Raw genomic sequence first — 14,271 nt, 5'->3', positions numbered from 1 at the left:
GGTAATCCATATATCGTTACACCCCAGATATATTGGATCCTATTCAAGGATAGCCTCACAGGTTAATGGTGCAGGCAGCCTGCCACTCCTCACATGCAGTATTTTATGTAACTGCACACACCTTGGAGAATTTCAAATGTATATTTCCCGAGACTGCATCCAGTAACTTGTATAATCAAATAGTAGGTGCAATGTTGCACTGTTGAGGAAACTCTGCCTCCTGTAGACTTCAAAAACACCCCATCATTAATTATTATAATGTACTCTTCGCCAAACATCAGTAATGATTATAATATGCTCCCCACATATCAGTTATTAATATAATGTGCTCCTCACCCTTCCATCAATAATAGTATAATGTGTAATGTGCTCCTCACGCCACCACCACTTATTAGTAGTTATTATTATAATGTTCTCCTTACCCCATCAGTAATTATTGTGTGTGTGTGTGTGTGTGTGTGTGTGTGTGTGTGTGTGTTCTCATTGCTGCTTACCAAAATGTGCTTCTGACATATCCCTTCCATTGTTTCTCTGTTCTTGTGTTTCTTAACCCCCTTTCTGTACAGTATGTTCTTTAATGTGCCCCTCATCCCCCCCACTGTGCCCATCAGTAAAAACGTACGAGTTTGAAGTACTACAGAAAAAAACCCATCAAGATCCTTGAGCTGCTGTGACGTGCACACTGAAGTCCTAGAAGATTCTATTCAGAAAAAGTCTGGGCAAATCACTGCCAGGGAGCTCTGCATAACATCCGGCACAGATATATTGGGGAAGATGGTGGTGTGCGATCTGGGTAAGAAGCTCCCGATGAGTGTCACTGTGGAGGAGGAGGGGGGCACTGGGAGGGGGGTGATCATGATAAATTAAGACGCAGGTACCCCTGCGCCGCAGCAGTGGACTGCAATGCCCCTTTTCCCAGCAGCAGTGAAGTATTGTGAACTATTTTTGTGATTAAATATAGCCCATAGACACTGAGCCTGTGAGGGGTTTGGGGAATATCCGAGCCCCATCTCTTACCTAAGTGCCGCTCTCTCCTCCAGCTCCACTGTCAGGCAGCGTCACCTCTGCATCCCTGTGGGATGGCAACCAGCGGAGATATGGACCTGCATAACCCTACTCCTAGCCTCTGCCACAAAGACTCCTCTTCAGGGCACATGTCCTGACTCCCTCTATGACCGAACCAGCTACATGATGGCAGTTACGAGGGAGCGGGAGCACCACTGAAGCTGATCAGTGCTCCGCTCTTCTCAGTCCTTTGTCAGACTAGTAACAGAGTGGGAGCTCTGAGTACTGGGATAATGGAACGAAGGAGAAGTTCCCCTTCAGGTCTTGGTGCCCTGCTGCAGGCGCCTTCGTTGTCTCCGGGGGTTCCGCCACTGTTGAGACGGAGACACAGCTGTCTCCATCTCTAAAAAGCAAATTCAGTCCATCAGGGGGGTTTCTGTGCAACCAGAAACCCCCCTGTGTGCACTACTGCTAGAGTATTGTTATATTTAGTTATATAAGATGACACAGTGCAGATTGTAGCTTCCTTTCTATATAGTTTTAATTAAATGACTCCACGGTTAGTATCTGTCATCCAGCATAATATTTCCCCATAAAAAAGGCAGACTCCACAAAAAAATGTCTCAGATTCCACAGCCCTGGCAGTATGTCTTGGGATTCCTGGAGGAAACCAGAGCACCCAGAGGAATCCTGTGTAAACACGGGACATATACAAACTCCACACCGATTGGGAATTAGTTTAAATCAAACACATGACCACAGCAGTGTGACGCTGTAATGCAAAACACAGCCACCATGTACCATATTTTTTAATAATAGAAAACACTTTCCCCCTTCGCCCATTTACTATTTGCAACAGCAATGGATGTAACACCAGCCCCCGTAAAAATTACCCTATACGCAGATGACATCCTATTGTTTTACCCAAAAATCTATTGTAACCCATACTTGCCTACCTGATCCTCTCCATGAGGGAGAAAATGCTCTGTTCCTAGACTTTCCTGGTAATGTATGATTGCCATCACCTGTGGTGAGCTAGGTAATTGATAAAAAAGGCGTTTCCCCACAGGTGATGGCAATCATACATTACCAGGAAAGTCCAGGAACAGAGCATTTTCTCACTCATGGAGAGGGTCAGGTAGGCAAGTATGTTGTAACCAATCTCTTTAAAAGAGATTTAAAAAAAACACCACATCACTTTATTGGGTTATAAAATCACTATAGACAAAACTGAAGAGCTCTACAATACTTCATAAAAACATTTTAGAACTCAAATTTTATATTAGATTGCAAATTAATCAAATTAAATATTTATGACTATAATTTTCAAATAGTAGAGAATTATTTACAAGAGATTAAATTTTGTTGAAAAACTACAAGGCAGTCCTATACGAAATTAGATAGCACTGTAGTCACAAGAGTAGAGGTAGGAAGAATAAACACCTACGGAAATTTATAATAGTGGTGGGCAAACGGCAGCACGGCAAGCCTTCACTTCCAGCCCCAAGACATCTGCCTTCTTATACAGTGGAAAATAAGGCAGGAGCCTTCTGTGTCACCTGTCCTCCTGTGAACAACGCATGCAGCATACCAGAGGATGAGGGAGTGCAGCGCCACCTTTGAGGGACAAGGCCCTGATGTAATTGCTATCTTGTTTTAAGATGTACAGGTGAGTTAGTCAGCCAGCTCTGTGCTAACAAAGCATGGACTACACCTGATGATGAGGTTCATAAATGCAGAGAATCCCTTGGTTAATCCCTTAAAGTTTATAATAAAATTCATGAATTAAAACTAGAACCAACCTTTGCATTAGTGTTGTGTTTCAGAAAACCACTGATGTAGTGACAGTATCATGTTTATTTAAGATATATGCTTTGTAGTTTTTTTGCTCTATCAACTTTTGTGGAACCAAATGATGCACAATTAGTATTATTATTATTATTGTTATCCTTTATTTAAATGGCACCACAAGGGATCAGCAGCGCCCAAATTTCAAAGCACATTATATAATTAAAAAAAGGAAAATAGTAATTTACAGCTGAAGACAATATAGGACAAGTACAGGGTAAATAAACATAGCTACAGCAGCAGACGACGCTGACATAAGTATCAGGGTAGCAGAATACTGGGGTTAGGTGCCCCAAGGCTCATCCAAGAAGAGATAGCAGAGAGACATTTGGAGATACGAGTGAGGAGAGCAGGGTAGAGGTCAGGGGATGAAAGGTAGATTTGAGAATCATTAGCATAGGTACGATATTGGAAGTCAAAAGAACTAATGATTTCCCCTAAAGAGGACATATAGACAGAGAATAGGAGAGGACCAAGAACAGAACCTTGGAAGACACCTACAGTTAGTGGAAGTGTGTGTTTGTGTGTGTGTGTGTGTGTGGGGGGGGGTCATGAGATGAGACACAGAAGCAACGGTCAGAGAGGTCAGACAGCCAGGAGAGGGCAGTATCATGCAGACCAAGGGAGTGAAGGATTTGCAGAAGGAGAAAGTGGTCCACAGTGTCAAAACCAGCAGAGAGGTCAAGAAGAAAAAGCAAGGAACCTAGTGACACTTACATTTGGAAAGCATGGAGGTAATTGCAGACTTCTTTGAGGGCAGTTTCAGTGGAGTGGAGAGACTGGAAGTCAGACTGGGCTCAAGCAGTGATGGGAGGAAAGAAAGGCAGTAAGGTCATTGTACACAATGACATCACTCATCCTGTATTCATTCCAATCTAAGCAGGGAATTCAAATCTTTGTGATGGCCACAGAATGCACTACCCCACAGAGGCACAAAGGAGACTGGTGAAGATTTGCTACTGTAATAGAAGCCAAAGTATGCAGCCAAACATTGTGGTGATGTCAATGATAGGTCAATTGTATATCAAAGGGGTCAATATAATTAGGAGCACGTTTGCAAAAGAAAGTTTGTATTACGAAGCTTGCACACATCACACAAATACGTGCAAAATCCAATTAGCAATGCCATTTCACTGTATTGGCGGCAAAGTTGCATGACTTTTCTACCAAATGCAAACTAGGAGAAGTGCATGATAGAGTGGGAGAACCATCACGGACCCCAAATAAAGGGCAACTGAGAAAGCAAGACCATAGAAAAGGCCATGTTAGTGGCCATAAGGAAAACACTGGAGGTTTAAAAAATGTGTCAAATGGCTGTTTTTTTGCACTTTTAATTAAAGGTTGAAAGATGATAGCAAACAAGTGTTTTACATTAAATTAATCTTTCCAGCATTTTGAGGTACACAAAAATATCTGTATAGTAATTTTTCAGTGTTTTCATACAAGTTGGAATAAACATTTTTACCTCTCACTGCACACCAAATAAGAATTTTGGCACTGCGTTATAAATATAGTGCACTTATAGCTGAATAAATATCCACGTTCCAGGAAAAAGACCTATCATCCATATTCACCTGTTGGAATCTAGTGATGAATTTAAGAGAGCATGAAATTACAGTGATGGAGATAAGCCCCTAACACAGCATATCTATCCAGTAATTCATTCAGCCAGTGAGAGAGCGCTACACCGATTGTCACTGCAGACGGCAGCACTGCGGTCAGACAATATTTTGGAGTGGTGAATGCAGCCATATAAGACATCTTTCGGCATGTCCTCACAGTGACTGACGGTGTTTTATTATGACCGCTTGAATATTGTGTTTCTGCTATATATTAATAACATCTAAAAGCGGCTATCATCCCTCTGTTTCTATACAGCACATACAGGCTGCATATATGTTGCAGGAGTGATTTCGTTCTGTGATATTATTGGATATTACTGGTCCTACATTACGATCTGCAGGCTGAATAGAACTATAATTTAATTATACTTGAATCACATCTGTGAATGTATGATAATTCAGTGGAAAAGTGCAAATTTGAAACATTCGGATACGTTTCGTTTAATACAAAAGACATACAGTAGGTGGGCACTTTTTAAAATAAAATTATTATATGAATACCAAAGTATAAACAGTATTGTATAAACTGATTTTTTTTATAAGTGATAATTGGAGTGCATAAGTTGTTGAGTCTCGGAAAACACGGATCTAAACTGAGCTAAAATAAGCACGCAGGAAAATGTGTCTAATCTTCTTTTTTATTCTTATGCTGGGTACATACTTGGGACCTGATCATAGCAGCAAAATTGTTCTCTAATGGGCAAAACCATGAGCAGTGCGGGGGGGGGCAGACATAACATGTGCAGAGAGAGTTAGATTTGGGTGGGGTGTGATCAAAATTAAACCTAAATTACAGTGTAAAAATAAAGCAGCCAGTATTTACCCTGCACAGAAACAAAATAACCCACCCAAATCATTGTGATTATTGATACTGCGCAGTGATGAGTTGGGGGCCGGAGAAGGGGGGGCACACCAAATTGTTGCACCTGGGCCCAGCGCTCACTAGTTGCGCCACTGATGGGCTTCATAAGCTGTTCCCACCAAAAGCAGTTTGTTCAACTATAGCGTTCAGCGTTGTCACCGCCGGCATTCCCGAACATGCAGCTCAGCACGATATTGATGGGTTGAGCTGCATGTCAGCTCAATATTGGTGATCGCTGAATGGCGTGTGGGAGCGCACATAGTTCACCAATATTACCCCATACACACTGGACGATAGAAGCCTAAAAATAAACGATAATGACATTTATGTCGTAATAGTTTATTTTTAGGCTAAAATCGCCCAGTGTGTCACAGAGTCCTAAATGAAATGAAGCGTGTGCAGGAATAGAAGATGTTGACACAAATGTTGCATACTGTATCAACTGTTTGGTTACCAACATTTGGTGGAAGGACTCAGAACAAATTAAGATCACGTTGCACATTCAGTACCCCTGCCTGGAGAGCAAGTACTCCAGATGAAATCACTGAAGACAAAATACAATAGCAGAAAGAAACACTGAAAACAAAATTACTAAACATGCAATTGCAAATGTAAAAAATAAAAATTTACTTACCGGTAATTCTATTTCTCGTAGTCCGTAGTGGATGCTGGGTACTCCGTAAGGACCATGGGGAATAAACGGGCTCCGCAGGAGACTGGGCACTCTTAAAAGAAAGATTAGGTACTATATCTGGTGTGCACTGGCTCCTCCCTCTAAGCCCCTCCTCCAGACCTCAGTTAGGGAAACTGTGCCCGGAAGAGCTGACATTACAAGGAAAGGATTTGGAATCCAGGGTAAGACTCATACCAGCCACACCAATCACACCGTACAACTTGTGATAACCATACCCAGTTAACAGTATGAACAACAACTGAGCCTCATTCAACAGATGGCTCAGAACAATAACACTATAGTTAAGCAATAACTATATACAAGTATTGCAGAAAGTCCGCACTTGGGACGGGCTCCCACCATCCACTACGGACTACGAGAAATAGAATTACCGGTGAGTAAATTCTTATTTTCTCTGACGTCCTAGTGGATGCTGGGCACTCCGTAAGGACCATGGGGATTATACCAAAGCTCCCAAACGGGCGGGAGAGTGCGGATGACTCTGCAGCACCGAATGAGCAAACTCAAGGTCCTCCTCAGCCAGGGTATCAAACTTGTAGAATTTTGCAAAAGTGCTTGATCCCAACCAAGTAGCATCTCGGCAAAGTTGTAAAGCCGAGACCCCTCGGGCAGCCGCCAAAGAAGAGCCCACCTTCCTCGTGGAATGGGCTTTTACTGATTTAGGATGCGGCAGTCCAGCCGCAGAATGTGCAAGTTGAATCGTTCTACAGATCCAGCGAGCAATAGTCTGCTTAGAAGCAGGAGCACTCAGCTTGTTGGGTGCATGCAGGATAAACAGCGAGTCAGTTTTTCTGACTCTAGCCGTCCTGGAAACATAGATTTTCAGGGCCCGGACTACGTCCAGCAACTTGGAATCCTCCAAGGCCCGAGTAGCCGCAGGCACCACAATAGGTTGGTTCAACTGAAACGCTGATACCACCTTTGGGAGAAATTGGGGACGAGTCCTCAATTCTGCCCTGTCCATATGGAAGATCAGATAAGGGCTTTTACATGACAAAGCCGCCAATTCTGACACACGCCTAGCCGAAGCCAAGGCCAAAAGCATGACCACTTTCCACGTGAGATACTTCAACTCCACGTTCTGAAGTGGCTCAAACCAATGTGATTTTAGGAAATCCAACACCACGTTGAGATCCCAAGGTGCCACTGGAGGCACAAAAGGGGGCTGAATATGCAGCACTCCCTTAACAAACGTCTGAACTTCAGGCAGTGAAGCCAGTTCATTTTGAAAGAAAATAGACAGGGCCGAAATCTGGACTTTTATGGATCCCAATTTTAGGCCCATAGTCACTCCTGACTGTAGGAAGTGCAGAAATCGACCCAGCTGAAATTCCTCTGTTGGGGCCTTCATGGCCTCACACCAATCAACATATTTTCGCCATATGCGGTGATAATGTTTTGCTGTCACATCCTTCCTAGCTTTTATCAGCGTAGGAATGACTTCAACCGGAATGCCCTTTTCCATTAGGATCCGGCGTTCAACCGCCATGCCGTCAAACGCAGCCGCGGTAAGTCTTGGAACAGACAGGGCCCCTGCTGTAACAGGTCCTGTCGGAGCGGCAGAGGCCATGGGTCCTCTGAGATCATTTCTTGTAGTTCCGGGTACCAAGTTCTTCTTGGCCATTCCGGAACAATGAGTATAGTTCTTACTCCTCTCTTTCTTATTATCCTCAGTACCTTTGGTATGAGAGGAAGAGGAGGGAACACATAAACCGACTGGTACACCCACGGTGTCACTAGAGCGTCCACAGCTATCGCCTGAGGGTCCCTTGATCTGGCGCAATATCTTTTTAGCTTTTTGTTGAGGCGGGACGCCATCATGTCCACCTGTGGCCTTTCCCAACGATTTACAATCAGCTGGAAGACTTCTGGATGAAGTCCCCACTCTCCCGGGTGGAGGTCGTGCCTGCTGAGTTAGTCTGCTTCCCAGTTGTCCACTCCCGGAATGAACACTGCTGACAGTGCTAGCACGTGATTCTCCGCCCATCGGAGAATCCTTGTGGCTTCTGCCATCGCCATCCTGCTTCTTGTGCCGCCCTGTCGGTTTACATGGGCGACAGCCGTGATATTGTCTGACTGAATCAGCACCGGCTGGTTTTGAAGCAGGGGTTCTGCTTGACTTAGGGCATTGTAAATGGCCCTTAGTTCCGGAATATTTATGTGTAGGGAAGTCTCCTGACTCGACCATTGTCCTTGGAAGTTTCTTCCCTGAGTGACTGCCCCCCAACCTCGGAGGCTTGCATCCGTGGTCACCAGGACCCAGTCCTGAATGCCGAATCTGCGGCCCTCGAGAAGATGAGCACTCTGCAGCCACCACAGCAGAGACACCCTGGCCCTCGGGGACAGGGTGATCAGCCGATGCATCTGAAGATGCGATCCGGACCACTTGTCTAACAGATCCCACTGAAAGATCCTTGCATGGAACCTGCCGAAGGGAATTGCCTCGTAAGAAGCTACCATCTTTCCCAGGACTCGCGTGCAGTGATGCACCGACACCTGTTTTGGTTTCAGGAGGTCTCTGACCAGAGATGACAACTCCTTGGCCTTCTCCTCCGGGAGAAACACCTTCTTCTGTTCTGTGTCAAGAATCATGCCCAAGAACAGCAGACGCGTCGTAGGAACCAGCTGCGACTTTGGGATATTCAGAATCCAGCCGTGCTGTTGTAGCACTTCCTGAGATAGTGCTACTCCTACCAATAACTGTTCTCTGGACCTCGCCTTTATAAGGAGATCGTCCAAGTACGGGATAATTATAACTCCCTTCTTTCGAAGGAGTATCATCATTTCAGCCATTACCTTGGTAAATACCCTCGGTGCCGTGGACAGACCAACGGCAACGTCTGGAATTGGTAATGGCAGTCCTGTACCACAAATCGGAGGTACTCCTGGTGAGGTGGGTAAATGGGGACATGTAGGTAAGCATCCTTGATGTCCAGTGATACCATAAAATCCCCCTCTTCCAGGCTTGCAATAACCGCCCTGAGCGATTCCATTTTGAACTTGAACTTCCTTATATAAGTGTTCAAGGATTTCAAATTTAGAATAGGTCTTACCGAACCGTCTGGTTTCGGTACCACAAACATTGTGGAATAGTAACCCCGCCCCTGTTGAAGGAGGGGAACTTTGATTATCACCTGCTGGAGGTACAGCTTGTGAATTGCCGCCAGTACTACCTCCCTTTCCTGGGGAGTAGCTGGCAAGGCTGATTTGAGGTAACGGCGAGGGGGAGACGTCTCGAACTCCAGCTTGTATCCCTGAGATACCACTTGTAGAACCCAGAGATCCACCTGTGAGCGAACCTACTGGTCGCTGAAGTTCCGGAGACGGGCCCCCACCGCACCTGGCTCCACCTGTGGAGCCCCAGCGTCATGCGGTGGACTTAGTGGAAGCAGGGGAGGATTTTTATTCCTGGGAACTGGCTTTCTGGTGCAGCTTTTTCCCTCTACCCCTGCCTCTGGGCAGAAAGGACGCGCCTCTGACCCGCTTGCCTTTCTGAGGCCGAAAGGACTGTACTTGATAATATGGTGCTTTCTTAGGCTGTGAGGGAACCTGAGGTAAAAAAGTCGACTTCCCAGCTGTTGCTGTGGATACGAGGTCCGAGAGACCGTCCCCAAACAATTCCTGACCCTTATAAGGCAAAACTTCCATGTGCCTTTTAGAATCAGCATCACCTGTCCACTGCCGAGTCCATAATACTCTCCTGGCAGAAATGGACATTGCATTAATTCTAGATGCCAGCCGGCAAATGTCCCTCTGTGCATCCCTCATATATAAGACTACGTCTTTAATATGCTCTATGGTTAGCAAAATAGTATCCCTGTCAAGGAAATCAATGTTATCTGACAGGGAATCAGACCATGCTGCTGCAGCACTACACATCCATGCTGAAGCAATAGCAGGTCTCAGTATAGTACCTGAGTGTGTATACACAGACTTCAGGATAGCCTCCTGCTTTCTATCTGCAGGCTCCTTTAAGGCGGCCGTATCCTGAGACAGCAGTGCCACCTTTTTTGATAAGCGTGTGAGCGCCTTGTCCACCCTTGGGGATGTCTCCCAGCGTAACCTATCCGTTGGCGGGAAAGGGTACGCCATTAGTAACCGCTTAGAAATCACTAATTTCTTATCTGGGGAACACCACGCTTCTTCACACAATTCATTTAACTCAACAGATGGGGGAAAAGTCACTGGCTGCTTTTTCAGAAATGTGCAACACATTTTTCATTGCCGTAATCATGCATCGGATGGCCCTTGTGGATTGTACATTTGTCTTATCCTCGTCGACACTGGAGTCAGACTCCGTGTCGACATCTGTGTCTGCCATCTGAGGTAGCGGGCGTTTTTGAGCCCCTGATGGCCTCTGAGACGCTTGGGCAGGCGCGGGCTGAGATGCCGGCTGTCCCAAAGCTGTTAAGTCATCGAACCTTTTATGCAAGGAGTTGACACTGTCGGTTAATACCTTCCACATATCCATCCACTCTGGTGTTGGCCCCGCAGGGGGCGACATCACACTTATCGGCTCCTGCTCCGCCTCCACGTAAGCGTCCTCATCAAACATGTCGACACAGCCGTACCGACACACCGCACACACACACACAGGGAATGCTCTGACTGAGGACCGGACCCCACAAAGTCCTTTGGGGAGACAGAGAGAGAGTATGCCAGCACACACCAGAGCGCTATATAACAGAGGGATTTACACTAACAGAAAGTGAATTTTCCCCCAATAGCTGCTTATATCACCTTTTGCGCCTAAATTTATGTGCCCCCCCTCTCTTTTTTACCCTTCTCGTAGTGTATACTGCAGGGGAGAGCCTGGGGAGCGTCCTTCCAGCGGAGCTGTGAAGAGAAAATGGCGCTGGCTGTGCTGAGGAAGATAGCCCCGCCCCTTCAGCGGCGGGCTTCTCCCGCTTTTTTAATAATATTTATGGCGGGGGATTAGGCACATATACAGTTTATAATAAGATTTTACTCACCGGTAAATCTATTTCTCGTAGTCCGTAGTGGATGCTGGGTACTCCGTAAGGACCATGGGGAATAGACGGGCTCTGCAGGAGACTGGGCACTCTAAAGAAAAGATTAGGTACTATCTGGTGTGCACTGGCTCCTCCCTCTATGCCCCTCCTCCAGACCTCAGTTAGGGAAACTGTGCCCGGAAGAGCTGACATTACAAGGAAAGGATTTGGAATCCAGGGTAAGACTCATACCAGCCACACCAATCACACCGTACAACTCGTGATAACTATACCCAGTTAACAGTATGAACAACAACTGAGCCTCATGAACTGATGGCTCAGAACAATAACCCTATAGTTAAGCAATAACTATATACAAGTATTGCAGAATTCCGCACTTGGGACGGGCTCCCAGCATCCACTACGGACTACGAGAAATAGATTTACCGGTGAGTAAAATCTTATTTTCTCTGACGTCCTAGTGGATGCTGGGTACTCCGTAAGGACCATGGGGATTATACCAAAGCTCCCAAACGGGCGGGAGAGTGCGGATGACTCTGCAGCACCGAATGAGCAAACTCAAGGTCCTCCTCAGCCAGGGTATCAAACTTGTAGAAATTTGCAAACGTATTTGATCCCGACCAGGTAGCAGCTCGGCAAAGTTGGAAAGCCGAGACCCCTCGGGCAGCCGCCCAAGAAGAGCCCACCTTCCTCGTGGAATGGGCTTTGACTGATTTAGGAAGCGGCAGTCCAGCCGCAGAATGTGCAAGTTGAATCGTGCAACAGATCTAGCGAGCAATAGTCTGCTTAGAAGCAGGAGCACCCAGCTTGTTGGGTGCATGCAGGATAAACAGCGAGTCAGTTTTTCTGACTCTAGCCGTCCTGGAAACATAGATTTTCAGGGCCCGGACTACATCCAGCAGCTTGGAAGCCTCCAAGTCCCGAGTAGCCGCAGGCACCACAATAGGTTGGTTCAAATGAAACGCTGATACCACCTTAGGGAGAAATTGGGGACGAGTCCTCAATTCTGCCCTGTCCATATGGAAGATCAGATAGGGGCTTTTACATGACAAAGCCGCCAATTCTGACACACGCCTAGCCGAAGCCAAGGCCAAAAGCATGACCACTTTCCACGTGAGATATTTCAACTCCACGGTCTGAAGTGGCTCAAACCAATGTGATTTTAGGAAATCCAACAAAACGTTGAGATCCCAAGGTGCCACTGGAGGCACAAAAGGGGGCTGAATATGCAGCACTCCCTTAACAAACGTCTGAACTTCAGGCACTGAAGCCAGTTCTTTTTGAAAGAAAATAGACAGGGCCGAAATCTGGACTTTAATGGATCCCAATTTTAGGCCCATAGTCACTCCTGACTGTAGGAAGTGCAGAAATCGACCCAGCTGAAATTCTTCTGTTGGGGCCTTCATAGCCTCACACCAAGCAACATATTTTCGCCATATGCGGTGATAATGTTTTGCTGTCACATCCTTCCTAGCTTTTATCAGCGTAGGAATGATTTCAACCGGAATGCCCTTCTCCATCAGGATCCGGCGTTCAACCACCATGCCGTCAAACGCAGCCGCGGTAAGTCTTGGAACAGACAGGGCCCCTGCTGTAGCAGGTCCTGTCGGAGCGGCAGAGGCCAAGGGTTCTCTGAGATCATTTCTTGTAGTTCCGGGTACCAAGTCCTTCTTGGCCAATCCGGAATGATGAGTATAGTTCTTACTCCTCTCTTTCTTATTATCCTCAGTACCTTTGGTATAAGAGGAAGAGGAGGGAACACATAAACCGACTGGTACACCCACGGTGTCACTAGAGCGTCCACAGCTATCGCCTGAGGGTCCCTTGACCTGGCGCAATATCTTTTTAGCTTTTTGTTGAGGCGGGACGCCATCATGTCCACCTGTGGCCTTTCCCAACGATTTACAATCAGCTGGAAGACTTCTGGATGAAGTCCCCACTCTCCCGGGTGGAGGTCGTGCCTGCTGAGGAAGTCTGCTTCCCAGTTGTCCACTCCCGGAATGAACACTGCTGACAGTGCTATCACGTGATTTTCTGCCCATCGGAGAATCCTTGTGGCTTCTGCCATCGCCATCCTGCTTCTTGTGCCGCCCTGTCGGTTTACATGGGCGACCGCCGTGATGTTGTCTGACTGAATCAGCACTGGCTGGTTTTGAAGCAGGGGTTTTGCTTGACTTAGGGCATTGTAAATGGCCCTTAATTCCAGAATATTTATGTGTAGGGAAGCTTCCTGACTCGACCATAGTCCTTGGAAGTTTCTTCCCTGAGTGACTGCCCCCTTACCTCGGAGGCTTGCATTCGTGGTCACCAGGACCCAGTCCTGTATGCCGAATCTGCGGCCCTCGAGTAGATGAGCACTCTGCAGCCACCACAGCAGAGACACCCTGGCCCTTGGGGACAGGGTGATCAGCCGATGCATCTGAAGATGCGATCCGGACCACTTGTCTAACAGATCCCACTGAAAGATCCGTGTATGGAATCTGTCGAATGGAATTGCCTCGTAAGAAGCTACCATGTTTCCCAGGACTCGCGTGCAGTGATGCACCGACACCTGTTTTGGTTTTAGGAGGTCTGGGTTGAAGACAGAGAGAAAAGAAACCCTACACTATTGTACATTTGACATATATTGTGATCTGTAATTGTGAAAAAGGGTTACCTCTGACTAGATTGGGCAATACTTTGCTTTTAATAAATTGTGCAAAGCCATAATCATTTGGTCAATTTTTAGTTGGTAACCAGTTTAAGTGATTGAGAGCGCCCTCTGATTCAATTTGCTGGAGGTGTTGTTTTGTATGGTCCTCACTAACAGGAGGATCGAATTAGAGGGCTGCCGCACCAGCGCAGTAATTAGGTATAATTGCGTTTTGATATATATATATATATATATATATATATATATATATTTGTTTAACATAAACAAGTCATGACACTTACTTACTTAAAGATACATATAGTAATAAAACAAAGGCAGCATTTTATGCACTTGCTCTCATAAGCATTTGCTTTCAGTATGCTCAGCCATGTATTCCTTCTTTTACAAAGAAGCATATAGATAAGTATTAACACAGATAAAATAAGAATTTACTCACCGGTAATTCTATTTCTCGTAGTCCGTAGTGGATGCTGGGAACTCCGTAAGGACCATGGGGAATAGCGGGCTCCGAAGGAGGCTGGGCACTCTAGAAAGATTTATGACTACCTGGTGTGCACTGGCTCCTCCCACTATGACCCTCCTCCAAGCCTCAGTTAGGACACTGTGCCCGGACG

At 46.1% G+C, this 14,271-nt stretch overlaps 1 protein-coding gene across 5 annotated transcripts in view; it reads right to left on the bottom strand.

Moving 5' to 3' along the window:
• The window catches only part of SLC41A2 (solute carrier family 41 member 2), a 264,977-nt gene that overhangs the window by 204,638 nt on the left and 46,068 nt on the right, over positions 1-14,271 (bottom strand). Inside the window, exon 1 of one of the 5 annotated variants that reach the window (XM_063927764.1) lies at positions 2,453-2,474. The exons of the other annotated variants lie outside the window; for them this stretch is intronic. The gene's annotated coding sequence lies outside the window, so the exon portion shown is untranslated. Of the gene's footprint in view, positions 1-2,452; positions 2,475-14,271 lie in introns of those variants that run through there. 5 annotated transcript variants of the gene reach the window in all.

The sequence above is a fragment of the Pseudophryne corroboree genome, chromosome 6 (assembly GCF_028390025.1).
Source record: "Pseudophryne corroboree isolate aPseCor3 chromosome 6, aPseCor3.hap2, whole genome shotgun sequence".
In the NCBI taxonomy this organism is placed as follows: Eukaryota; Metazoa; Chordata; class Amphibia; order Anura; family Myobatrachidae; genus Pseudophryne; species Pseudophryne corroboree.
The sequence above is the reverse complement of the archived record's forward strand: the minus strand, read 5'-3'. Positions and strand labels throughout refer to the sequence as shown.